This window comes from Oreochromis niloticus, linkage group LG13, assembly GCF_001858045.2.
Source record: "Oreochromis niloticus isolate F11D_XX linkage group LG13, O_niloticus_UMD_NMBU, whole genome shotgun sequence".
Classification (NCBI taxonomy): Eukaryota; Metazoa; Chordata; class Actinopteri; order Cichliformes; family Cichlidae; genus Oreochromis; species Oreochromis niloticus.
In genome coordinates, this window is record NC_031978.2 from 27866869 (window position 1) to 27893640 (window position 26772).

Sequence of the window (26772 nt, forward strand, 5' to 3'; positions counted from 1 at the left end):
GAAGAATCTAGGATATATGCATGTAAGAATATGATGAAAAATGTGTGTATATACATATTATTAGTTAAGAAAACCCAATATTTTCTAATAATTCCAGTTATTCTGCTGTTGATTTGCTGTTTGGGATTGTTGTCCTTTTGCCTGGTTCAGTCTGGCCCAAGCTTTAGCTGTCACACAGAGGGCATCACATTTGACTCTAGAATACTTTGATATACAGAGTGCAGTGATTGCATGGTTCCTATAGTATAGTTTAGTTTAATTTAGTGTCGCTTCATTAAAGACACACACGGGTCCATAACCAAACATCTCCACTTAATATCATTAAAGTGAGTTATTTTCATGTTTTGGTCCCTCCTAAAAATTAATTACATATGATGAATAAAGTCAAAGTTTCCATGGAAACATAAATTGTATTATCAGAACAGCCAAACTGTAATATAAAACTAACAAAAACAATAATGAATTGTGGTCATTAATATGTTGAAAAAATAATTCTTTTGAGTTTGATTCTTGTAGTTTCAAATGCTATTGTTTATTTTGTTATGTTACATATATCTTGTAAGTTTGTGGCATTGCTCATCTACAAAGCTACAGAGTTTAGCCTGAATATACAAACTGTTAATAATTATATCAATTTAAAAACTTCTCCCTACTTGTTTTTATTTACTTTTTTTTTTTTTAATTCAGAGGAGAAGTACTTTGCAAGTTGTCTGAAGGCATTTTGAAGACGTTTTGAGGTAAGTTTGGCACATCTTCTTGGTCAAACAAAGGTACATTAGCTACATGCTAACCCTCAGCATTCACAGACTATAGCTGGCATGTTAGCTTCAAGTGCCTGAAGCTAGGCCAGGTAAGCTAACATAATTGTAACGATGTTTTCGTATCAGCTGCTAAGTTCTGCTGCTACGTGGACTTCAGGCTGTTTGCTTAATCTGTGCGGCACTGAGGCCTGAATGGATCTTGATAAGATTAGCTGACTTGGCAAGGATTCAGAAAACTGATGTGCTGACATAAAACCTGTTAATTACAAATCTGGTGATAACAGCGATTTTTAGTGAATTTCAGAAAAAAACACTTAAGGAAATTTAATGCAAAAACAACTTTAAAGTTTAAAGTTAAAGTAAACTTCAAAGCTGCAGAGCAGAAAACAAGGCTGATTTCAATTTTACCTTAATACAGCTGATTTAATGAGTTAAATTACCTTATTTCAGTGTTCTTCTCAAATAATCACACCAACCACTTTTATCCATGGCTGCAGTCTGCTGCTGTTCTAGTTCCCGTAAGCGTAGGGATAAACCTACTGATGGGCTGGGAGGGGGTTCATGGAACAGTGCTGGTAGCCTCTTTTATTTATTCATTTATTATTAAATTAGCTATTTATTTATTCTATGTAGAAAAATTACACAAAAGGAGACAATGCACTGCAGTAAAACACAAACATCAGTTGGTTATAAACCTGTTTGGTATTCTTTAACAACCCTGGAGATACACTTACACTCCAAACAGAGGACTATCCGGAGCATTACCCGGTGCTCTGAGGTTGTTTTGGCCTTCTGTGAGCAGCTACCCTCGGGCAGTGATTTAAAGCAGGAGTGGGGAAAGTCTCAGAGCCACACGCCAGGCGCACTGCTTCACCTGCGACACCGTGAGCTTTGGTCACAGCGGCAGTCACCTGTGCGTACCCCAAAGACGAGCACAGCTGAGGCGGGCAGCCTGCCTCTCTGTCTCTGGCTGCCTGATTCGTTACTCTTGGTGTTTGACGATGAGATCGGAGTAAAGGTAGAGAACAAACAGAGATAATTTAATAATAACAAAAGTAAAACGCTGAAAAATGTGTGTGTGTAACGCATGAAGAAAACACTTGGTCTGCGTGTATATAGCTTTTTATTTTTTTAGTTGAAGTTTTTCTGTTTTAACTTCTGTTTAAAAGGTGTGCTCTAATCAGAGGTGTGGACTCGAGTCACATGACTTGGACTCGAGTCAGACTCGAGTCATTAATTTTATGACTTTAGACTTGACATGAAAAAAGGTTGTAAGACTTGTGACTTGACTTGGACTTTTACACCAGTGACTTGGGACTTGAATTGGACTTGAACCTGTTTACTTGAAAAGACTTGATATTTTACCCAAATCTAAAATTTAACATACATATTATATAAAAAGTGCGGACCATTAATTCACTTTATTCATTCATTCATTCTTACCACACTCCGTATGTATGTGAGCGTGGGCTGTAGCACAGCCAATCAAATTAACCAGATTTGAAAAAAACAAGAACAAAAACGCTCGAGCCAAAAATGCTCCCAAGAGTAATTTCTTTCGGGTACATAAACTACGAAGTAGTCAACAAAAAACGAAATGCAATATGCAAAACATGCAAGAAGAGAATCACAGACGGAGATGGAACAACTTCCAACTTTGTCCGACATTTGAAGTTGCATAAAGAATGGTAGGTGGTGCTTTTTTTTTTTTTTTTTTTTTGCTACGATGAGACAGCTGACTTAGCTAACTTCATCTTATTAGCAAATGTTCTTCGGGCTACGTTGATGATACTGTTTGGCTTTAACAGGTATGATATGTTTGTCATGCTATTTTAAATCCGGTCCTGCAAGCGCATCCAAGAATAACATGCAACTTGTTAGCTCAGAATTGTCGGTGAATGGTGAGCAGGGTCCGTTTCAGAAAGTGGGTTCTGTAGCTGTACTCAGTCTCTCTCCGTCTCCTCCCCATCATTAACCCCGTAGATTTAACCCAGTTTAGACTGACAAATATTTATTTTACCATCACATCACAATTCAAAATCACTGTGTTTAATTTGCAATTAGTGTATGGTCGTGTTTAACTTTTGCATGTCTGAGCCTGGGAAAAAATTTTTTTTGGGTTAGAAAATCTGGCCCACCTTAGTGTGTAATTGAGTAGTCCTGCTATACATGGCCTTTTTCTTCTGTCATTTATGTCAATACATCAAATAAAATACTTGGATCTTATATTATTAGCTGTTGTTTATTTGCAAAGGTTATTCTCAACAGGGATGCTAGACAAAAACGGCGTTTACTACAGACAGCCTAGCATACGCTCTCCACTTGCGAGTGAAAAAAGAAAAAGAAAAAACACCCCTTCCCTATTGGTGTTAGAGTTTACCATGTCAGCCAATCAAAAAAATGATAAGGCAACATGTGACATTTGGTTGTTTAGGGAGAAGGGGAAGTTTTTAGGAGTGACACCCGCGACGGAAAGCGGGCGAGCGAAAGAAAGAGAGAGAGAGTGTTTTCATATGTGAGACATTAGTGACGTTTAGCGTGTTTGGAGGCTGTAGTTAGTTTGTTGTGTAGTTATTGTTTTGTATTGTGTGTCGGTTAGACTGCTGAATTTCATATTTGATCTAAAAAAGCCGTCAAAGGCAGATTCCAGTGTAAACGCTGTCTCCACATAGAAAACTGGACTGTTGCACCTCCAGTTGTCAGACCTGCAGGGTTTAGGCCTGTGCTGTTCTCCTCTGTCTTATACTGAACACAAACTACATTTTTTGGACTGGCACAAATAATTTGTGTGCCTTCTTATTTGATGCAGCACACTTGATTGTTCTGTAAATAGATTTAAATGGTTATATAAAAAACGCCTGAGGCCTTGGCTGCATTTTTAGGTAAATAGTACCATATAACTTTGTTGTTTGCAAAACTTGTGCATAATTTTTAGAAATGTACAATTTCTATTTGCATTTCAAGTTATGAAAATGATTCGTTAAACATGTAAAAAAATATAACTTTTTTCTACTCGGATTCTGAATTTTTTGTCTGAATTTAGATCAACTGTGCTAATATAGTATACCAAAATGAAAAAAATAACTCAAATTTCAGATATTTGAGGTTGTGCTGTAAATAATGATACCAAACAAGGCAAGAAAAACATATTTTAAAAGTGAAATATAGAAGTAAAATCAAAAGTAGTCAAGAACGGCCAATTATACCCAGGACCCCAGAGGGTTAAAAAACAGACTTGAAAGGACTTGAAATTCAAAGTTTCGGACTTGGGACTTGACTCTGACTTGCTTGACTTTACTTGAGACTTGACTTGTGACTTGAGGATAAAGACTTGGGACTTACTTGAAACTTGCAAAACAATGACTTGGTCCCACCTCTGGCTCTAATCATCCTGCATGTGTATGCGCTATCATTTCTGCATCTCTGCTGAGTTTTTGCATTACCCCGAACACGTGAATAAATGAATTAACTTGAAAACTAAATTCCAGTTTATGGGTTGTCTCTATAGCTGCACATTGGTGCTGAAAATAACATTTAAAATGAAATATGTTAATAATAAATATAAATTCACAAATGATTATATAGATCTTTGGCACATTTAAGGATGGAGACTGTCTCCTTGTGCGTCACTAAAATGCAACTCATCTCTCTCTCTTTAATTTTTTTTAACTGCTAGACATCCAATAATCTCAGTAAAGCGATTTTCCTTTCCTGCCTCAATAATTACGGCAGCCCGGGTATTGTGAAGGCTAAATAACGCGCAGGGTAAAAGCAGCAAATGACCGGCCTGAATTACTGTTTCAGTCTTGTCCTGCTTATGTTAATTATACAGGTTATATAGAAAAATGACTGAGTCACGTTTACACCCAAAGGAGCTGCTCAGTCACAGAAATCCATGCCATGAAGCTTCCAGAGCAGTTTTTCCCTTCTTTTTGTTCTTGTTTTAAAATTAAAAAAATATTGTTACTTATTTCGTTTCTATTTTATTTTATTCATTTATTTTCGTTCTTAATGCCAGAGAAGACGTGGGACTCAACATGAAGTCATCAGCGCGACTTTTACGCACTGTGCGCGCTCGGCTCTCGGTGGCCCCGCTGTGTAACTTACAGGGTCTGCCACTTCACGGCTGAGTCCCGTGGCTCCTAAACGCTTCCACTTAGCAGTAACACCGCTTACAGCTGATCGCGGAATAACTAGGAGCGAACACATTTCATGAACTGACTCGTTGCAAAGGTGGGATCCTGCTACACAACTACGCTCAAGCTCAGCGAGCCCTTCAGAAAGACGCATTCTTCCACAAATGCTTGTCTTGAAAAGTCCAATGATAATAGAATATTACCCAAAACAAAACATAAAAATAATGCTAATAATAAATGAATACCAGTAATTAATGTCAGTTATAATAAACTAAACTCTTATAAAAATAAGAGTTTAGACTGAACATACAAATTGATCACCCTGAGGTAAGGTTAAAGGATTTTTGAGTGTCTTTAGACATGTGGTCTGATTCTCTAGTTGTTTTCAGTACTTGTTTATAGCTGCCATAATATTTCATTGCGATGAATTTAACATATAATATCTTTGAGACAAACAGTGAGTGTCAAGAAATGACAACACTCATGTTTTAAAACTAGAAACCATCACGTACAACAACAGTTATCAGCATAAACAGACACACTATATACATTAACTGGATTTGTATGGTGCATTGTGCTAAACTGGCTCTCCATTAACAAACCTTTGTGAATTTATCAGCCATATTCAAACCAAATTTAAATCAGTGCAGAGATGCACATAGAAGTGTTGAAGTTTTTTCTTATGTAAATTGTTCTTTTGTTCTTGCACATTTTACAGCTTTTACAGCAGAACGCATGCTGTTGTATCCAGAATGATATTTGCCTTTTTTTGAAATAAACAACGCCTTCACGGAAAACTACTGGTTACCCCTGTTGCCTCACAGCAGGGAGGTCCTGGGTTTGAACCCTGGCACCCTTTCTGTGTGGACCTTACACTGACAAAAAAAAATGCTAAGTTAATGTTGACTGTCTGGGCCGAAGACACTCTTGCCGAAGAGATTGTTGATGTCAAGAGTTCCACTTTCTGATTAAATAAAGGTCGATGCCTAAAAAATGTGCACGTTAGCCATGCTCTGTGCTTTAATGCACCTCCCATCATGGATGCTGGCTATTGAACTGCACTGATAACAAGTCAGATGTCCTTCTCCTCTTTTGCACAGAGAATTAAATGTTGATGATATATAAAAAAGGGACTTTTATATTATGATTGGTCAGATCTTATTACAGTTTTCCTCTTCCTTTCTCTTTTAAATTGTTGTTGCACTGTATGATTTTAGCCTTTATCAAAAAAGAACTGTGCTAATGTAACTACTTCTTCTAGAGAACCATGTGTGTTTTCTATACACTGCAGCCTGAAGACCCAGAAATCATAGACATAGACTGTTTATTTATTTAAAATCTTCTGCTCCAATTTTCTTTTTTTAAAAATTTGTTTTGCTGATATGAAATGTAAAAATTGCATAAAATTGTCATTTTTTAAAATATCATTTATATATTTATATAGAGAGCTCATGCTTATTCGAAAAAGTCATACTTTATTTTAGTATTCTGAAAGATTTCTGTACCCATTTTGAATTTTTAAAATGACCTCTGAGACTTCTGTACCTTTAGCATAACTCTACATTTAATTATTATTCAAATTGCAATCCCGTAATTCCCCCTGTAGATTTTTCTTCCAGTATTACGTTACATCAATTATACAGAAAGTAATAAAAGCTTGTATGTGTCTCTTGTGGAAATAAACAGAAAACCTGCAATAACGTAATAATCAATAGTCATAATCGTAGCATTAAGATTGCAGTGAATCGCTCCCCTACGCTGCAATGCACTTTTTTACGGTTTACCTTTTTGGAGGATATGCAATTTAATTGAAGTAATAAGCTGATCAGATGGCTGTTTGTGCAGCTCGCTGTAGGCAGCGGTATCAAACTAAGACTCTTTTCCGTTAGTTGAACAACCTGTAGGCTGATCAGCTGCTTAGCAGACTTTAATCACATCGTCATTGTGTGCAAACTCACCCATGGCGTTTATATTCAAAGACAGATCTGCGTTTCATTTTATTTAAAATAAAAATCGGATTTATTCCAGTTGGTAAAGTTGCTCTGCTCAAAACATTACCTCACACTGGTCATGATGGAAGGTCCCATTACTTTGCAGGACTTTGATAATGGATGTGTGATGGGATTTGGATATAGGACCCACAGATAAAAAAAACTAAGGGGGACTTAAAGGAGCCGGTCTCACACACCGAGACATTGATTCTGCTCCAGGAACAGATAACCACAAAAAAGAAAAACGTCGACGCCTGTATCAGATAACTCACAGAGACTTCAAAGCTGCATTGTGTTTTAATAATGCATACTACAGATCTGCGCACTTTGCTCTCTGGCACCGCGTTTCTTGATTTTAGAAGAATCAATAAAAGCTAGCTGCGTGAAAAATGGCCGAAGACTTAGGCAAACATTTGAGGGGGGATCCCCGTGCATAGTAAGTGCAAGAAGTAATATCTGATTTAGTTTAAAGACAGAAAATAGAGTTTGACGCATAAAGGTTAAAGGTCACTGCATCCACAGCTCAGTAAAGGCCTGGACATGTTAAACAATCTGCCCCCCCTCCCCACACACACACACACCCACCAATTACTGAGGCTACTGTTGGACCAGGACAGTTAATCAAGAAGGTCCCCTTTGTCTTTCCTCTTCTGATAACAGCTGTGCTGGTGTTTTGCATATGAAGAGCAGAGCAAAGACACTGACAAGCTTCAACTCAGACTGCTCTTTTCCAATTCGACAAAAGTGTTTGTTTGTTTTTCAAGATTGTTAATGTTTTGATTAATCATCAGGAGACTGTTTAAAACTAATCACATGACTCCCTGCTGTCATATTCGCATTAAAGACGAGTGGCTTCTAAAGTGGCCTCCTTTAAGTGAAAATATAACATATCTTTCTGCTGCACATTTCAATGCATCCACATTACTGGAATGAAACCACAGAGCACTAACACAAATAAAATATAACACTAACACAATAAAAATATATGCAAAAACACAAACGAATATATAAAAAATATATAACTGTGTATTGATTTATAAATATGTGCACAGAAAAGTTGCAGGCTAATCTTCGTGCTCTACCTTGCTCTGTATGTTTACTGTTTCTTGGGCGGCCATCATGTGCCGACAATCCCAAAACGCAAACAATCACATGCACGTCGTATTTTAATTAACTGGTTTCGACGATCAATCAATTTAGGTGATAATGGGTGGGGGCAGAGTCAAGGGGTGGGGTACTCTGAGTCAGCCATCCAGCTGCCGTGACATCACTGGGATCACCTGTGGAGGCCTCAGGTGACAGCTCATAAAAGGTGACCTGAGGTAAACAGGGGACACTCAGAGATACTTCGAGGGAAAGACGAGTGACCTCCATTCTCAACTGCTGCACATCCAGAGATCCATTCTAGCTGCTGCCATGTGGAACGACTCCTCTAATGGTAAGAGCTGCTCTCCAGGTTTGAAAACTTAGAAAAACTAAACTGTGTGTTTTCAGGTTTTTCTACCTGGGTCAAACAGTCCACCAGGTGCAAACAGCACTAAGTGTGGCGTGCTTTTTGCACGCTCAATCATCCAGGTTGACAATTTTTAAAATCCCAGAAAGTTGAATCTGTTCATTGAGACGCAACATTTCTCATCCAAGTGATATCTGGAGACTGATAGAGTCACTTAGATGAGTGAAGAAACATTTGTCCTGCTGGAAACACTGCATCCGGATGAACAGTCAGCTTCCTGGGACACTGCACAGTGACTCATACCAACAAGATCACAAGAAAACTATTAGCTGGATTACCACATTTTACATCTTTATGTAGCTGCAAAGATAGTACAGCAAGAAAATAGGTTGTATATCCCATCTGATCTGATGGAACAATCTGCTTTCTCTTCTTTGCACAGATGACGCCATTCCTGTGGCCTCCGGCAACGGCTCCTCTCGCACCGCCAGTCGCAGGAAGAGGACCAGCTTCTCCAAAGAACACGTGGAGCTGCTGTGCGCCACCTTCGAGACTGACCCGTACCCTGGAATCACCATCAGAGAGAGCCTGTCCCAGATCACAGGCCTGCCCGAGTCCCGCATCCAGGTAAATATTTGTTAATGAAGGAGCAAGATTAATATAATGATGAAATAAATACAGCTTGTAAGTTTAGATTAGGTTAGGATTCCCTTTTTTTAACATAAAATAACAATACTTTTGACATTATTCGACCTGCGAGCTGGTTAAAGACCCTCATGGACTTTGTACCTCTTCCACTGTTGCTGTGCGGGGACTTGATACCGCGCTCACTGTATGTCTTTATCTGTTGAGATAACACCAGCTGTTTTTATCAGGAGCTTATTTGAGGGAAGAGACACACTGACAGCTGATAGCTTCCGCTTAAAAGAGAAAGACGATTATTAACACAGCATAATAGAGTGCTTTAGCTGTACTGCTTTTAAATCTAAGCTCACGTATTTTTCCTTCATTTCCCGTCCAGGTGTGGTTTCAGAACCGAAGGGCTCGCACCCTAAAATCAAAAGGATCCAGCAAAGCTCAGAGCCCAGCGCAGTGTCCACAGGCTTGCCGCCACACACAGGCCTATGGACCTCAAATGCAGCAGGTGTTGAACAATGGACAGTTTCCTCCTGCCTTCAATGCCACCGGAGCGTATGGACAGTGTGGAGTCTCCTATGGGATTGAACCAGGAGGCTCAATGGGCAGTAACCCCAGCTCAAACCTGTGGGAGTACATGCCTCAGGCAGGCTGCCAAAACGCCACTGGGGTCCAGCATAGCTCACTGCCAGTGCTGGCAGTGCAAGATATTATGTGGGAGCTTGGTGAGGAATGGCTGGGAGGAAATGGACTGGACAATGGTGATCATGTGACTGATGCAAGCCAGATCCTGTTGAGGGGCACAGACAGGACTCCGCACGCACACACACACACTTGAAAAAAAATAATTAAAAATTAAAAAAATATTTGCCTCAACAAAAGGGCACTTTGGGCACCCATCAGGACAGGGGCGGGTGCTCAAGCCCCTTCCGACCCCCCCGGAATATCTATACGTAACGTTAAACGATCCATTTCTGGGGAAGAGGAAGACAGTTTTGGGGTTGCTTTGCACTACTTTGAATGAAAGAATTACCTTGAATGGTTTTAAATTCATCATTCAGACTGAATGATGAATTTAAAAAATTGCATTTATAAATTTCAGTCCTATAAGTGTCACTATATACCAAGTAGTACTGAAGAAATTTAAAATGAAATATTATGTGAAAAAAAGGACTCTCCGCAGTCCTGTGAAAACTACAGTAGATTACCCCATGATTTATGCAGAACCACAATGAATAACAAAAATTCACAGTAATCATTTTCTTTATGACCCACTATTCTTTACAACATTACTTCAGTTCACTGAGGTTTGTTGCAGCTTTCGTAAAGTCCCGCCACAGCATTTCATACAGGTTGAGGTCTGGACTTTGACCGGAGCATTACAACACCTCAAGCTATTATTTACTTTACAATAGAATAGAGTAGCCACTTTATTATCATTCAGAACCTCCACCAGTTAGTGCACATCAGAACACAATTTTGGTGCAGTTATTCTGCTGTTTGTCAGTTTTGGCCGGCGGTCATAGGTTCTGTCCAATAATATGATGCGAGACTGGAGTAAAATACATCCATGGATTGACACTTTATTAAAGAAGCATGATAACAGCACAAGAACACTAACAAAAAAACCCTCCAACTAAACAAAATGGCTTCCTTTTATACTCTACCTTATCAGACACCTCACCTTCACTACTGGAACTTCAACATTATGCACTCCATACTGTACATTAATGCCACTGTTTTGCACATACCAACCTCTGTATATTTTATATATCTTATTTTATTGTTTACTTTATTTCATTTGTAAAACATGTATATACACACTATACACACACACACACACACACACACACGTAGAAAAACATATTTAGTACACACGTTCAGTAATGTATATACCTTTATATATTGTACATATACTTATTACTTTTTAGATAAGCAAGATATAAAAATGGCTAGTTTTACGTTATTGTATTCTTGCACAACTGTGTTGCTTGTGAAGCTCGCACACAAGAATTTCACTCACATGTACTGTACCAGTGTACCTGCACACGTGACGTGACAATAAAAGTGATTTGATTTGATTTAATTTTGAGCATCCGGAATAGCCCAAGTATGGGGTTAACTAATCAACATGAAAACATAACCCTCCACACAAACAAACATGCAATAACATTAAAGCACATCACAAACATATACATATTTCCAACACATACTATAAACAAACCAATAACATAAGCTTCACCCATTACTATATAAATTAAAAACCCTCTTTATCCATACTCCCTAACCTGGCACACTGGTCTGCTCCAAGAGCTCTTAAACAGGTGATTGAGCCGCTTTCAATCTTTTGCTCCACATCCTGCACGAAGCGACCAGGACAGGTGAGTACCTTTATAAGTTCTCATTTCACACACATTTAGGTTATTGACAAATGATTAACTGCAAGCAGCTCTAACTTTGGCTCTTCTCTGACACAGGTAGGATGGCCAGTCCCACTGTCTCTTCACCATTACAAGCTGTCAACTTAATTGTATGTCAAAACCTAATAAAAGAATTCATAAGAACTAATGCATTTTTCTTTATTATACTAATTTAAATTCCCAATCCATCGATTAAATACTAACAATGCAAACAAGGTAATGGAACCTCTGGTCTCCATTACATTTCCTCCCCCCTTCTCCTTAAACTACTGTACTTCAATCTTCATACATACGTGAAAGACAGTCTGCAACACAGTTAGATTTCCCTGGACGATACTGCACTGTGAAATCACAAGGTTGCAATGACAGATACCATCTTGCAACACGCATGTTGGTCTCCTTCATCTTGTGCAGCCACTGAAGGGCACGGTGGTCTGTCTCCAGGGTGAAATGTCTGCCTAGAAGATAGTACCTCAGTGACTCCACTGCCCACTTCATAGCAAGACACTCCTTTTCCACGGTGGAGTATCTAGACTCTCTGTCCTGAAGCTTTCTGCTGAGGAAAACCACTGGGCGCCTCACTCCCTCCACCTCCTGCAGCAGCACGGCTCCTATGCCTACTCCAGAAGCATCTGTCTGCAGTGTGAAAGGCTGAGTGAAATCCGGGCTGTGCAGAACAGAATCACTTGTAATGGCTGACTTAAGGTCAATGAAAGCTCTGTCACCGTCTTCTGTCCACTTGACCTTATTCGGTGCCGACGCTTTTGTCAAATCCGTGAGAGGTGCTGCCCTCTCTGCAAAGTGGGGGATAAATTTACTGTACCAGCCCACTAAGCCTGTAAATGCCCGCACCTTCTTCCTTGTTGTAGGGACTGGATATGCATGGATTGCCTCCATTTTCCCCACCTGAGGCCTCACCTGTCCATGTCCAACCACATATCCAAGGTACTCCACCTGCGGCTGTGCGATCTCACACTTGTGAGGATTGATAGTAAGACCAGCAGATTTGATTAGCTTTAGAACACGTCGCAGGTGAGCCACATGCTGCTCCCAGGTCTGACTAAATATCACAACATCATCTAGGTATGCTGCAGCAAAGTCTGACACATCCCTCAAGACCTGGTCCATCAGCCGCTGAAACGTTGCTGGCGCCCCTTGGAGACCAAACGGCATCACCCTGAACTGAAACAACCCAAACAGGGTTTTGAAGGCCGTCAGTTCCTTTGCCTCTGGAGCTAGGGCCACCTGCCAGTAGCCCTTGCTTAGGTCAAGAGTGGTAATGAACTTACTTCTCCCCACCCTTTCCAAGAGCTCATCAATGCGAGGCATTGGATAGGGGTCAAACTTTGAGACAGAGTTGAGATATCTCAAGTCAATGCAAAACCTCAATGTTCCATCCTTTTTCGGGACCAGAACAATTGGGCTGCACCATTCACTCGCTGATGTTTCAATTATCCCAAGTGACAACATTAGGTCGATTTCTTTCTTCAGCTGTGGCACCAGGCGTTCAGGAATCCTATAGAATTTTCTACGGGGTGGAGCATTATCCCTCAGGTGGACTTTATGTTGTACCAGTTTTGTAAAACCAGGTTTTTCCTAGAACAAATTTGGATCCAGAAGAGCCCTCAAATCCCCCTGCTGGGAGGGCTTAAGATGGGTCAGTGACACTAAACTTGGCCCTGATTTGCCTGTAGGAAAAAACTGTTCTCCCTCCTCTTCATCCTTGACTGCCCGAACAAGACAATGCTGTTTTACCTGCTGCATAGACTGCGTGGTGGGCTGCTGCTGCTGCGTGGTGGGCTGCTGCTGCATGAATTCTTTTAACAAGTTAATATGGAAGACCTGATGTTTCTTCCTCCTGTCAGGCATGTACAGCTCATAGTTAACATTGCTGAGACGTTTTGTAATTTTGTAAGGGCCTTGCCACCTGGCTAGCAGTTTGCTGTCTGTTGTAGGAAGCAACAGCAACACCTGCTGTCCTGGTTGGAATGTCCTTTCCCTGGCCTTCTTATCATACCAGGTTTTCTGCTTGTTTTGAGCCACTTTCATATTTTGCTGTGCCAGTATTGTCATTTGTTCTAGTCTCTCTCTCATTTTCAGCACATAAGCTATTACATTATCTCCATCAGGCTCTGGATTCTCCCATTGTTCTTTCAGCAGGTCGAGTGGACCTCTCACCTGACGGCCATAAAGCAGTTCAAATGGTGAAAATCCTGTAGAGGCCTGTGGCACTTCGCGATAGGCAAACAACAAGTAAGGCAGCCACTGATCCCAGTCTGAGCCAGTCTCTGTTACAAATTTGCGCAGCATGTTCTTTAATGTCTGGTTAAAACGCTCCACCAGTCCATCTGACTGGGGGTGGTAAGGGGTGGTTTTAATACCTTTTATGCCAAATAATCTATATACCTGCTGCAGAAATTTAGACTGGAAATTTGTGCCACAGTCTGTCAGGACCTCTTTAGCTATACCTACTCTAGAAAACAACTGCAGGAGACAATTGGCAACCTGTCTCGCTTTCACTGATCTTAGGGGGAAAGCTTCAGGATAACGAGTGGCATAATCACAAATGACCAAGATGTAACGACTACCTGATGAGCTTCTTTCAAGGGGCCCCACTACATCCATTCCTATTCTTTCGAAAGGTGTATCTATGACAGGCAATGGCTGAAGATGGACACGGGCCACTCCTTTATTTAGGGTGAGTTGACATATCTGACACGACTTACAAAACTGCTGTAGTTGAGTGTACATGCCAGGCCACACAAAACGGCTTGCAATCCTATATAGAGATTTGTGAAAACCAAGATGGCCTGCCCAAGGTACAGAATGACCAAGTTCCATGACTTTGTGTCTTAGTGCCTGTGGTAATGCTATGGCTTCAGTCTTGCCTTTACACTCATAAAGGACACCCTTTCTCAGCACATAGGTTGCATCTGCCAACACATCTACTTTCCCTTGCACCTGTCCATCAACCTCAGACACCTTATCAAACCAGGATTTTAATGATGGATCTGCCTGCTGAAGTGAAGAGATATCTGGTGGGATATCAAGTTCCAGAGGGAGGTTGGGGCTCTGGTCTATTCCCTCTAACCTGGATGAACCCCTAAATTTGTCTCTTCGTCTTTGTGCTCGAGATTTAGCTGGTTTTGCTGGGCTTACTTCTAATTCTTCATCATAGAAAGGTAGCTCTTTCAACGGGTCATTTGCACTCTGAGCTCTTGTGGTGATCAAACTGGGGATTGCACTTTCTGGCTGTGCCTGCAGAATAATGTCTTGCTTCTGTAAGTTGTGATCCTGATCTACCTGAACTGTATGCACATGTCCCGGAACTTCATTAGACACCAAATCTAGCAGTGTAGGTATATCTAAGCCCAATATCACTGCATATGGTAGTCTGGGTGCTAAAGTCACTGGCAGGAGAAATGTCTGGCCACCTACAGTCAGATACACCTCAGCCATGGGATAATCCTTCTCATCACCATGTACACAGCTTATTTTAGTCCTTGTGTCACTCCATAGCTCTCTTGGTACTAGACTAGCCAAAACCACTGACTGAAAGCTCCCTGTATCTAAGAGTGCTTCTTCACGCTGACCATTAACAAGTACAGGTGCTGTTCTTACTGCTTCATGATCAGGACTTGGCAATGTGGGTCTGGGGGCTGAACACAAAAGGGATGGCCTACTTTGTGTTGTTGCTGGGCAGGTATACTGAGTGTGGCCTATTTGGTTACAGTGATAACATCTAACATCTGATTTTGAACCTGAATGTGACTTTTTAGTGTTGTTACTTTTACCAGAAACAAAATGTCTGCTTGCAGGATAACTTCTACTCTGGCCTATACCACCACTCCTTACACCCCCATCAGACTTACTTTGTCCAGTCACGAAGCTGTCCCGGCCAAAGGTGATTCCTCTCGATCCTGTTCTGGCAGAGATGAAGATTTCCGCTAGCTGTGAAGCCTCCTCTGCAGATTTGGGGGCACGTTCCCTGATCCACACCTCCAGATCTGGGTGCACCATCCTCAGAAACTGCTCCAAGATCATCAGTTCAGAAATGTCTTTCACTGTAGATTTTTCAGGTTTTGCCCATTTGTAAAACGTGTCTTTTAATCGCACATAAAGTTCTCTTGGAGTTTCACCGGGGTGAATATCCAGGGCTCGAAACCTTCTGTATGTGTCAGCAGTTATTTCATATTTAGCAAGAATAGCATCTTTTACTTTATCATAGACTTCCGAATCACCAATGTCCATTAGCACATAAGCACTACGTGCTTTACCTGTGAGCAGAGGTACAAGTCGAACAGCCCATTCTTCTCGAGGCCAACGGCAGACTTGAGCCATTCTCTCAAAAGTAGTGAGAAAATGCTCAATATCATCATCTGGAGTGAGTGGCAACAACTTGGGATCCCTCTGGTGAAATGGTTCCTGTCTTGGCAGAGACCACATCTGCTGACCAGTCAGACTAGGCCCCTCATCAGGTTCACCTCCCTCCTCGATTTGGTTGTCCTCTTGTTCCTGCTGCTGTTCTGTCATTTCTTTCACTTGAACTTGAATTTGCTGAAACTGGTGTTGCATACTTTTCCATCTTTGTTCTTGTCGGGCTGATTCTTTGTCCATTCTCTGGTCTCTTGTTGCTTGAGACTGCATCAATGATTTCACCAGAGCTGTCAGTTCATCCAGTCTATCGCCAGGTTTAGCTCCTGCTTTAGCCACTGGATCAGCTGTAGCACCTTCACCATCCTCTGCCACTTCATTACTGTCATTCTTCTTTCCATTTCTCGTCAACATATTTACCTCATTCATTAGAGGCAGCAGTCCTGACACCACTTGTCAGTTTTGGCCGGCGGTCATAGGTTCTGTCCAATAATATGATGCGAGACTGGAGTAAAATACATCCATGGATTGACACTTTATTAAAGAAGCATGATAACAGCACAAGAACACTAACAAAAAAAAACCCTCCAACTAAACAAAATGGCTTCCTTTTATACTCTACCTTATCAGGTGAGCATCCGGAATAGCCCAAGTATGGGGTTAACTAATCAACATGAAAACATAACCCTCCACACAAACAAACATGCAATAACATTAAAGCACATCACAAACATATACATATTTCCAACACATACTATAAACAAACCAATAACATAAGCTTCACCCATTACTATATAAATTAAAAACCCTCTTTATCCATACTCCCTAACCTGGCACACTGGTCTGCTCCAAGAGCTCTTAAACAGGTGATTGAGCCGCTTTCAATCTTTTGCTCCACATCCTGCACGAAGCGACCAGGACAGGTGAGTACCTTTATAAGTTCTCATTTCACACACATTTAGGTAGTGATGGGTAGATGAGGCCTCGTGAAGCGTTTCAGCACATTCCCCAAACTGTATTGATACTGTGTCGACTCAGTGTTGCTGTTTTGCTCCATACTGACACCTGCTGGACCTTAAATATCATTGCAGGCAACTTACTTGAGATTCACAACAGACACTGATTCAATGACCTAGTCATACTTGTACACTGTAAGGTATTGTACTGTCCATGGAATCATTTTATATCTTTTACATTTCAAATATTGTAGACATCTATAAAATATATTGTGAATGACACTAAGTGAAAATTAAAATGAAAGTAATGTGAATGTAATATTACCCATTTGACTCAGAGTTTATTATAAAATTCTATTCAGAAAAATAAGTTTATCCAATCTTTTTGCATTCAGTCTATTGCGTTTTTTTGACACCATTTCCCCAGCTTTGGAAAACTCACAGGGACAGATGAAGCTGGGGTACACAAAAACTGCAAAGCCAGGTGGAAAAGGTTCTGATTAGATGTCTTCCTATTCCCCCAGTACGTTAAAGGATCCTCTGATCTTGGAATGTTCCTCTCCAACACTCTCCACAATGCTAAGGGGTTGGCAGTCCTTTATAATGAAATTCAGGACTGCCTGGTCCAGAACAGTCTTCCTAGATGCTGATTTGAAAATAATAAAACACATATTAATAAAAAAAAAAAAAAAAAGATGATAAAGCTGTTCAGTGTCAATATAGGCCGACCTGTGTTCATTCTCGGTGTGTTTGTCTCCTCATTTTCATGTTTGGCTCTGTAATGCCTATACATTGAGGAGGTGCTTTTGTTTGTGTAAGAAACGCAGAACAGATGCGACATTTAACCTGCATAAAATGAAATAAATAATTTACACTTCAACTCGCATTGCTGTTTTTCCTATTCTGATAGATTACACTGAAACAAAGACAAACTATTACGTTATTTGCAGTTAAAAGATCAAAATGATCCCACACAGCAGAAACATTTCTTTTTCTTTCGGGCTCCGTTTTGTTATGGAGAGATGTGTTTTTTTGTTTGTTTGTTTTTATCTTTGCGAGAGTAATTTCGTGTTTTTTTTTTTTTCTTTTCTTTTTTTTTGTGGCGACTCATTCCGTTGGCAGATGTGGATGCGGTACTTTTTAAACACAGTTTGGCGCGTTGGCAATGAGCGATACAGCAGCTGTATTGATCACGTGACTTTTTCTTAAAGCGACGCACGCACCGATACAGGCATCGCTAGGTGAGCTTGATACATGTGTCGGTGCGTCAGTGTTGCAGGACCTATCACTACATTTAGGTTATTGACAAATGATTAACTGCAAGCAGCTCTAACTTTGGCTCTTCTCTGACACAGGTAGGATGGCCAGTCCCACTGTCTCTTCACCGTTACAAGCTGTCAACTTAATTGTATGTCAAAACCTAATAAAAGAATTCATAAGAACTAATGCGTTTTTCTTTATTATACTAATTTAAATTCCCAATCCATCGATTAAATACTAACAATGCAAACAAGGTAATGGAACCTCTGGTCTCCATTACACTGTTGATTTGCTGTTTGGGATTGTTGTCCTTTTGCTTGGTTCAGTCTGGCCCAAGCTTTAGCTGTCACACAGAGGGCATCACATTTGACTCTAGAATGCTTTGATATACAGAGTGCAGTGATTGCATGGTTCCTATAGTTTAGTTTAATTTAGTGTCGCTTCATTAAAGACACACACGGGTCCATAACCAAACATCTCCACTTAATATCATTAAAGTGAGTTATTTTCATGTTTTGGTCCCTCCTAAAAATTAATTACATATGCTGAATAAAGTCAAAGTTTCCATGGAAACATAAATTATATTATCAGAACAGCCAAACTGTAATATAAAACTAACAAACAATAATGAATTGTGGTCATTAATATGTTGAAAAAATAATTCTTTTGAGTTTGATTCTTGTAGTTTCAAATGCTATTGTTTATTTTGTTATGTTACATATATCTTGTAAGTTTGTGGCATTGCTCATCTACAAAGCTACAGAGTTTAGCCTGAATATACAAACTGTTAATAATTATATCAATTTAAAAACTTCTCCCTACTTGTTTTTATTTACTTATATTTTTTTTTAAATTCAGAGGAGAAGTACTTTGCAAGTTGTCTGAAGGCATTTTGAAGACGTTTTGAGGTAAGTTTGGCACATCTTCTTGGTCAAACAAAGGTACATTAGCTACATGCTAACCCTCAGCATTCACAGACTAGCTGGCATGTTAGCTTCAAGTGCCTGAAGCTAGGCGAGGTATGCTAACATAATTGTAACGATGTTTTCGTATCAGCTGCTAAGTTCTGCTGCTACGTGGACTTCAGACTGTTTGCTTAATCTGTGCAGCACTGAGGCCTGAATGGATCTTGATAAGATTAGCTGACTTGGCAAGGATTCAGAAAACTGATGTGCTGACTTTTAATGAACACTGTCTTGCCATTCTAAATCAGGTTGCTCCTTTCAAAAGCAGTTATTGCTCTCTTAATTCACGCACACCATGGTTAAATAATCAGACTCGTGGTCTTCGACGATCCTATCGAAAAGCAGAGCGTCTGTGGAAGTCCACTGGTCTGACTGTCCATCGTGAGCACTTTAAAGAACTACTTTACCTATATAATGAGTCAGTCAAAGAGGCTAGATCCTCTTACTTCAATAATCTTATAAATCGCCATAAAAATAATTCAAGAATGCTATTTGATACCATCAACAGTATTGTTTCTCCTCCAACCCAGCATGCTCTGTTGCTTTCTGATGATGATTGTAATACTTTCCTAAATTACTTTGTAAATAAGGTGATGGACTTGAAATCCAAAATTTCCTCAAGTACCTCCCCTTATGAAGACACCCCTTGCTGTCTTGGATCATTTACCTCCTTTTCTCCAATCACACTAAATGACTTAATTATAGTTTTAGGTAATATGAAATCCTCATCATGCTCTGTAGATATATTACCTCACTCTGTTCTCTCTGGGTCTATCACCAGCATTGGTCCCACTTTACTATCCATCATCAATTGTTCACTGAGGCAAGGCTGTGTTCCATCTTATTTTAAACATGCTGAGATAACTCCTCTGTTAAAAAAACAGAACCTTGATCCTAGCTCTACTAGTAATTACCGACCTATCTCAAAATTGCCATTTTTAAGTAAATTACTTGAAAAAATTGTTGAAAATCAGTTCAGGTCTCTATTATGTAAACTACACATCCTTGACCCTTTTCAGTCTGGCTTTCAAAAGCAGCACTCTACAGAGACTGCTCTCCTAAGAGTCTGTAATGATCTGTTAATGGCATCTGACGCAGGGAATTGTTCTGTGATCATCTTGCTTGATGTTAGTGCTGCCTTTGACACAATCGATCACAAAATCCTACTTAACAGGCTCAAAGTTCTGGCTGGTATATCTGGCTCTGCCCTAGACTGGTTTTCTTCCTACTTATCAGACAGGACCTTTTCTGTTAGGACTGACAGGTTCACCTCTGACATTGCTGCCCTGACCTGTGGTGTCCCACAGGGTTCAGTTTTAGGTCCATTACTATTTTCTTTTTATATGCTTCCTTTAGCTGGTATCATTCAATCTTTCAGCGACCTGTCTTATCATTTTTATGCTGATGACATTCAGCTCCATATGTCTTTTAAGTCTCACCAGCTGGATAGGCTGTCCACCCTAGTCCAGTGCTTAACCCAGGTTTCTGATTGGCTTTCAAGCAACTACCTTGTCCTAAATACTAACAAGACAGAGACCATGATCATAGCTCCTCCTGAGCTACATTCTAGAATCAGTCAGGTTCTTGCCTCCTTCTGTCCATCTGTCAAGTCAAATATTCGAAATCTCGGAGTAATATTTGACTCTTCTCTGGGCCTCGACTCTCAGGTAAAATCTTTGTCTCGTTCCTGTTTCTATCATTTAAGAAACATATCTAAACTGCGACATATGGTTTCCTCAGCTGAACTGCAAAAACTAATTCATGCATTTGTGTCATCACGCTTAGATTATTGTAATTCCCTGTTTACTAGCTTGGATAAATCATCTCTCTCTCGCCTCCAGGCAATACAAAACGCAGCAGCCAGACTAGTAACTCGTTCTACCAAGCGTGTTCACATCACTCCCATCTTATATTCTTTACATTGGCTCCCAATTGAGTTTAGAATTCGCTTTAAAATTCTTGTTTTAACATACAGAGCACTAAATGGCCAGGCCCCAGATTATTTATCCAAGCTTCTTATAAAATACACTTCTGCTCGTCATCTCCGCTCACAGACTCAGAGTCTCTTAGTTGTTCCCCGTACACGACTTAAGACAAAAGGGGACAGAGCCTTTCAGTCTGTTGCACCAAGGCTGTGGAACAATTTACCACTACAGTTACGTTTGCTTGACTCTGTGGATTGTTTTAAAAAACAGTTAAAAACCTTTCTGTTTAAACAAGCCTTTTGTTGATCTCTTCATATTTTATATTTTTACATTATTTACATGTGATCTTTTATATTGTGTACATTGTCTATTGATTTTATTGTTTATTTATGTACAGCGCTTTGTGATGGTCTCTGTGAAAAGCGCTTAATAAATAAAGTTTACTTACTTACTTACTTACTGACATAAAACCTGTTAATTACAAATCTGGTGATAACAGCGATTTTTTGTGAATTTCGGAAAAAAACACTTAAGGAAATTTAATGCAAAAACAACTTTAAAGTTTAAAGTTAAAGTAAACTTCAAAGCTGCAGAGCAGAAAACAAGGCTGATTTCAATTTTACCTTAATACAGCTGATTTAATGAGTTAAATTACCTTATTTCAGTGTTCTTCTCAAATAATCACACCAACCACTTTTATCCATGGCTGCAGTCTGCTGCTGTTCTAGTTCCCATAAGCGTAGGGATAAACCTACTGATGGGCTGGGAGGGGGTTCATGGATCAGTGCTGGTAGCCTCTTTTATTTATTCATTTATTATTAAATTAGCTATTTATTTATTCTATGTAGAAAAATTACACAAAAGGAGACAATGCACTGCAGTAAAACACAAACATCAGTTGGTTATAAACCTGTTTGGTATTCTTTAACAACCCTGGAGATACACTTACACTCCAAACAGGGGACTATCCGGAGCATTACCCGGTGCTCTGAGGTTGTTTTGGCCTCCTGTGAGCAGCTACCCCCGGGCAGTGATTTAAAGCAGGAGTGGGGAAAGTCTCAGAGCCACACGCCAGGCGCACTGCTTCACCTGCGACACCGTGAGCTTTGGTCACAGCGGCAGTCACCTGTGCGTACCCCAAAGACGAGCACAGCTGAGGCGGGCAGCCTGCCTCTCTGTCTCTGGCTGCCTGATTCGTTACTCTTGGTGTTTGACGATGAGATCGGAGTAAAGGTAGAGAACAAACAGAGATAATTTAATAATAACAAAAGTAAAACGCTGAAAAATGTGTGTGTGTGTGTGTGTAACGCATGAAGAAAACACTTGGTCTGCGTGTATATAGCTTTTTTATTTTTTTTAGTTGAAGTTTTTCTGTTTTAACTTCTGTTTAAAAGGTGTGCTCTAATCATCCTGCATGTGTATGCGCTCTCATTTCTGCATCTCTGCTGAGTTTTTGCATTACCCCGAACACGTGAATAAATGAATTAACTTGAAAACTAAATTCCAGTTTATGGGTTGTCTCTATAGCTGCACATTGGTGCTGAAAATAACATTTAAAATGAAATATGTTAATAATAAATATAAATTCACAAATGATTATATAGATCGTTGGCGCATTTAAGGATGGAGACTGTCTCCTTGTGCGTCACTAAAATGCAACTCATCTCTCTCTCTTTTAATTTTTTTTTAACTGCTAGACATCCAATAATCTCAGTAAAGCGATTTTCCTTTCCTGCCTCAATAATTACGGCAGCCCGGGTATTGTGAAGGCTAAATAACGCGCAGGGTAAAAGCAGCAAATGACCGGCCTGAATTACTGTTTCAGTCTTGTCCTGCTTATGTTAATTATACAGGTTATATAGAAAAATGACTGAGTCACGTTTACACCCAAAGGAGCTGCTCAGTCACAGAAATCCATGCCATGAAGCTTCCAGAGCAGTTTTTTCCCTTCTTTTTTGTTCTTGTTTTAAAATTAAAAAAAATATTGTTACTTATTTCGTTTCTATTTTATTTTATTCATTTATTTTCGTTCTTAATGCCAGAGAAGACGTGGGACTCAACATGAAGTCATCAGCGCGACTTTTACGCACTGTGCGCGCTCGGCTCTCGGTGGCCCCGCTGTGTAACTTACAGGGTCTGCCACTTCACGGCTAAGTCCCGTGGCTCCTAAACGCTTCCACTTAGCAGTAACACCGCTTACAGCTGATCGCGGAATAACTAGGAGCGAACACATTTCATGAACTGACTCGTTGCAAAGGTGGGATCCTGCTACACAACTACGCTCAAGCTCAGCGAGCCCTTCAGAAAGACGCATTCTTCCACAAATGCTTGTCTTGAAAAGTCCAATGATAATAGAATATTACCCAAAACAAAACATAAAAATAATGCTAATAATAAATGAATACCAGTAATTAATGTCAGTTATAATAAACTAAACTCTTATAAAAATAAGAGTTTAGACTGAACATACAAATTGATCACCCTGAGGTAAGGTTAAAGGATTTTTGAGTGTCTTTAGACATGTGGTCTGATTCTCTAGTTGTTTTCAGTACTTGTTTATAGCTGCCATAATATTTCATTGCGATGAATTTAACATATAATATCTTTGAGACAAACAGTGAGTGTCAAGAAATGACAACACTCATGTTTTAAAACTAGAAACCATCACGTACAACAACAGTTATCAGCATAAACAGACACACTATATGCATTAACTGGATTTGTATGGTGCATTGTGCTAAACTGGCTCTCCATTAACAAACCTTTGTGAATTTATCAGCCATATTCAAACCAAATTTAAATCAGTGCAGAGATGCACATAGAAGTGTTGAAGTTTTTTCTTTTGTAAATTGTTCTTTTGTTCTTGCACATTTTACAGCTTTTACAGCAGAACGCATGCTGTTGTATCCAGAATGATATTTGCCTTTTTTTGAAATAAACAACGCCTTCACGGAAAACTACTGGTTACCCCTGTTGCCTCACAGCAGGGAGGTCCTGGGTTTGAACCCTGGCACCCTTTCTGTGTGGACCTTACACTGACAAAAAAAAATGCTAAGTTAATGTTGACTGTCTGGGCCGAAGACACTCTTGCCGAAGAGATTGTTGATGTCAAGAGTTCCACTTTCTGATTAAATAAAGGTCGATGCCTAAAACATGTGCACGTTAGCCATGCTCTGTGCTTTAATGCACCTCCCATCATGGATGCTGGCTATTGAACTGCACTGATAACAAGTCAGATGTCCTTCTCCTCTTTTGCACAGAGAATTAAATGTTGATGATATATAAAAAAGGGACTTTTATATTATGATTGGTCAGATCTTATTACAGTTTTCCTCTTCCTTTCTCTTTTAAATTGTTGTTGCACTGTATGATTTTAGCCTTTATCAAAAAAGAACTGTGCTAATGTAACTACTTCTTCTAGAGAACCATGTGTGTTTTCTATACACTGCAGCCTGAAGACCCAGAAATCATAGACATAGACTGTTTATTTATTTAAAATCTTCTGCTCCAATTTTCTTTTTTCAAAAATTTGTTTTGCTGATATGAAATGTAAAAATTGCATAAAATTGTCATTTTTTAAAATATCATTTATATATTTATATAGAGAGCTCATGCTTATTCGAAAAAGTCATACTTTATTTTAGTATTCTGAAAGATTTCTGTACCCATTTTGAATTTTTAAAATGACCTGTGAGACTTCTGTACCTTTAGCATAACTCTACATTTAATTATTATTCAAATTGCAATCCCGTAATTCCCCCTGTAGATTTTTCTTCCAGTATTACGTTACATCAATTATACAGAAAGTAATAAAAGCTTGTATGTGTCTCTTGTGGAAATAAACAGAAAACCTGCAATAACGTAATAATCAATAGTCATAATCGTAGCATTAAGATTGCAGTGAATCGCTCCCCTACGCTGCAATGCACTTTTTTACGGTTTACCTTTTTGGAGGATATGCAATTTAATTGAAGTAATAAGCTGATCAGATGGCTGTTTGTGCAGCTCGCTGTAGGCAGCGGTATCAAACTAAGACTCTTTTCCATTAGTTGAACAACCTGTAGGCTGATCAGCTGCTTAGCAGACTTTAATCACATCGTCATTGTGTGCAAACTCACCCATGGCGTTTATATTCAAAGACAGATCTGCGTTTCATTTTATTTAAAAATAAAAATCGGATTTATTCCAGTTGGTAAAGTTGCTCTGCTCAAAACATTACCTCACACTGGTCATGATGGAAGGTCCCATTACTTTGCAGGACTTTGATAATGGATGTGTGATGGGATTTGGATATAGGACCCACAGATAAAAAAACTAAGGGGGACTTAAAGGAGCCGGTCTCACACACCGAGACATTGATTCTGCTCCAGGAACAGATAACCACAAAAAAGAAAAACGTCGACGCCTGTATCAGATAACTCACAGAGACTTCAAAGCTGCATTGTGTTTTAATAATGCATACTACAGATCTGCGCACTTTGCTCTCTGGCACCGCGTTTCTTGATTTTAGAAGAATCAATAAAAGCTAGCTGCGTGAAAAATGGCCGAAGACTTAGGCAAACATTTGAGGGGGGATCCCCGTGCATAGTAAGTGCAAGAAGTAATATCTGATTTAGTTTAAAGACAGAAAATAGAGTTTGACACATAAAGGTTAAAGGTCACTGCATCCACAGCTCAGTAAAGGCCTGGACATGTTAAACAATCTGCCCCCCCCCCCCACACACCAATTACTGAGGCTACTGTTGGACCAGGACAGTTAATCAAGAAGGTCCCCTTTGTCTTTCCTCTTCTGATAACAGCTGTGCTGGTGTTTTGCATATGAAGAGCAAAGCAAAGACACTGACAAGCTTCAACTCAGACTGCTCTTTTCCAATTCGACAAAAGTGTTTGTTTGTTTTTCAAGATTGTTAATGTTTTGATTAATCATCAGGAGACTGTTTAAAACTCATCACATGACTCCCTGCTGTCATATTCGCATTAAAGACGAGTGGCTTCTAAAGTGGCCTCCTTTAAGTGAAAATATAACATATCTTTCTGCTGCACATTTCAATGCATCCACATTACTGGAATGAAACCACAGAGCACTAACACAAATAAAATATAACACTAACACAATAAAAATATATACAAAAACACAAACGAATATATAAAAAATATATAACTGTGTATTGATATATAAATATGTGCAGAGAAAAGTTGCAGGCTAATCTTCGTGCTCTACCTTGCTCTGTACATTTACTGTTTCTTGGGCGGCCATCATGTGCCGACAATCCCAAAACGCAAACAATCACATGCACGTCGTATTTTAATTAACTGGTTTCGACGATCAATCAACTTAGGTGATAATGGGTACGTGGGTGGGGGCGGAGTCAAGGGGTGGGGGTACTCTGAGTTAGCCATCCAGCTGCCGTGACGTCACTGGGATCACCTGCGGAGGCCTCAGGTGACAGCTCATAAAAGGTGACCTGAGGTAAACAGGGGACACTCAGAGACACTTCGAGGGAAAGACGAGTGACCTCCATTCTCAACTGCTGCACATCCAGAGATCCATTCTAGCTGCTGCCATGTGGAACGACTCCTCTAATGGTAAGAGCTGCTCTCCAGGTTTGAAAACTTAGAAAAACTAAACTGTGTGTTTTCAGGTTTTTCTACCTGGGTCAAACAGTCCACCAGGTGCAAACAGCACTAAGTGTGGCGTGCTTTTTGCACGCTCAATCATCCAGGTTGACAATTCTTAAAATCCCAGAAAGTTGAATCTGTTCATTGAGACGCAGCATTTCTCATCCAAGTGATATCTGGAGACTGATAGAGTCACTTAGATGAGTGAAGAAACATTTGTTCTGCTGGAAACACTGCATCCGGATGAACAGTCAGCTTCCTGGGACACTACACAGT

General features: G+C 39.8%; 2 long non-coding RNA genes across 2 annotated transcripts; both read left to right on the forward strand.

Annotated features, from left to right (window-relative positions):
- LOC112842016 (uncharacterized) lies at positions 1-6584 on the forward strand. Its single transcript, XR_003213572.1, has 2 exons — positions 1-737; positions 5616-6584. It is a non-coding gene; the product is annotated as an uncharacterized LOC112842016 (long non-coding RNA).
- A 12012-nt stretch (positions 6585-18596) lies between these two features.
- On the forward strand, positions 18597-25191 carry LOC112842017 (uncharacterized). Its single transcript, XR_003213573.1, has 2 exons — positions 18597-18895; positions 23756-25191. It is a non-coding gene; the product is annotated as an uncharacterized LOC112842017 (long non-coding RNA).
- The last annotated feature ends 1581 nt before the right edge of the window (positions 25192-26772 follow it).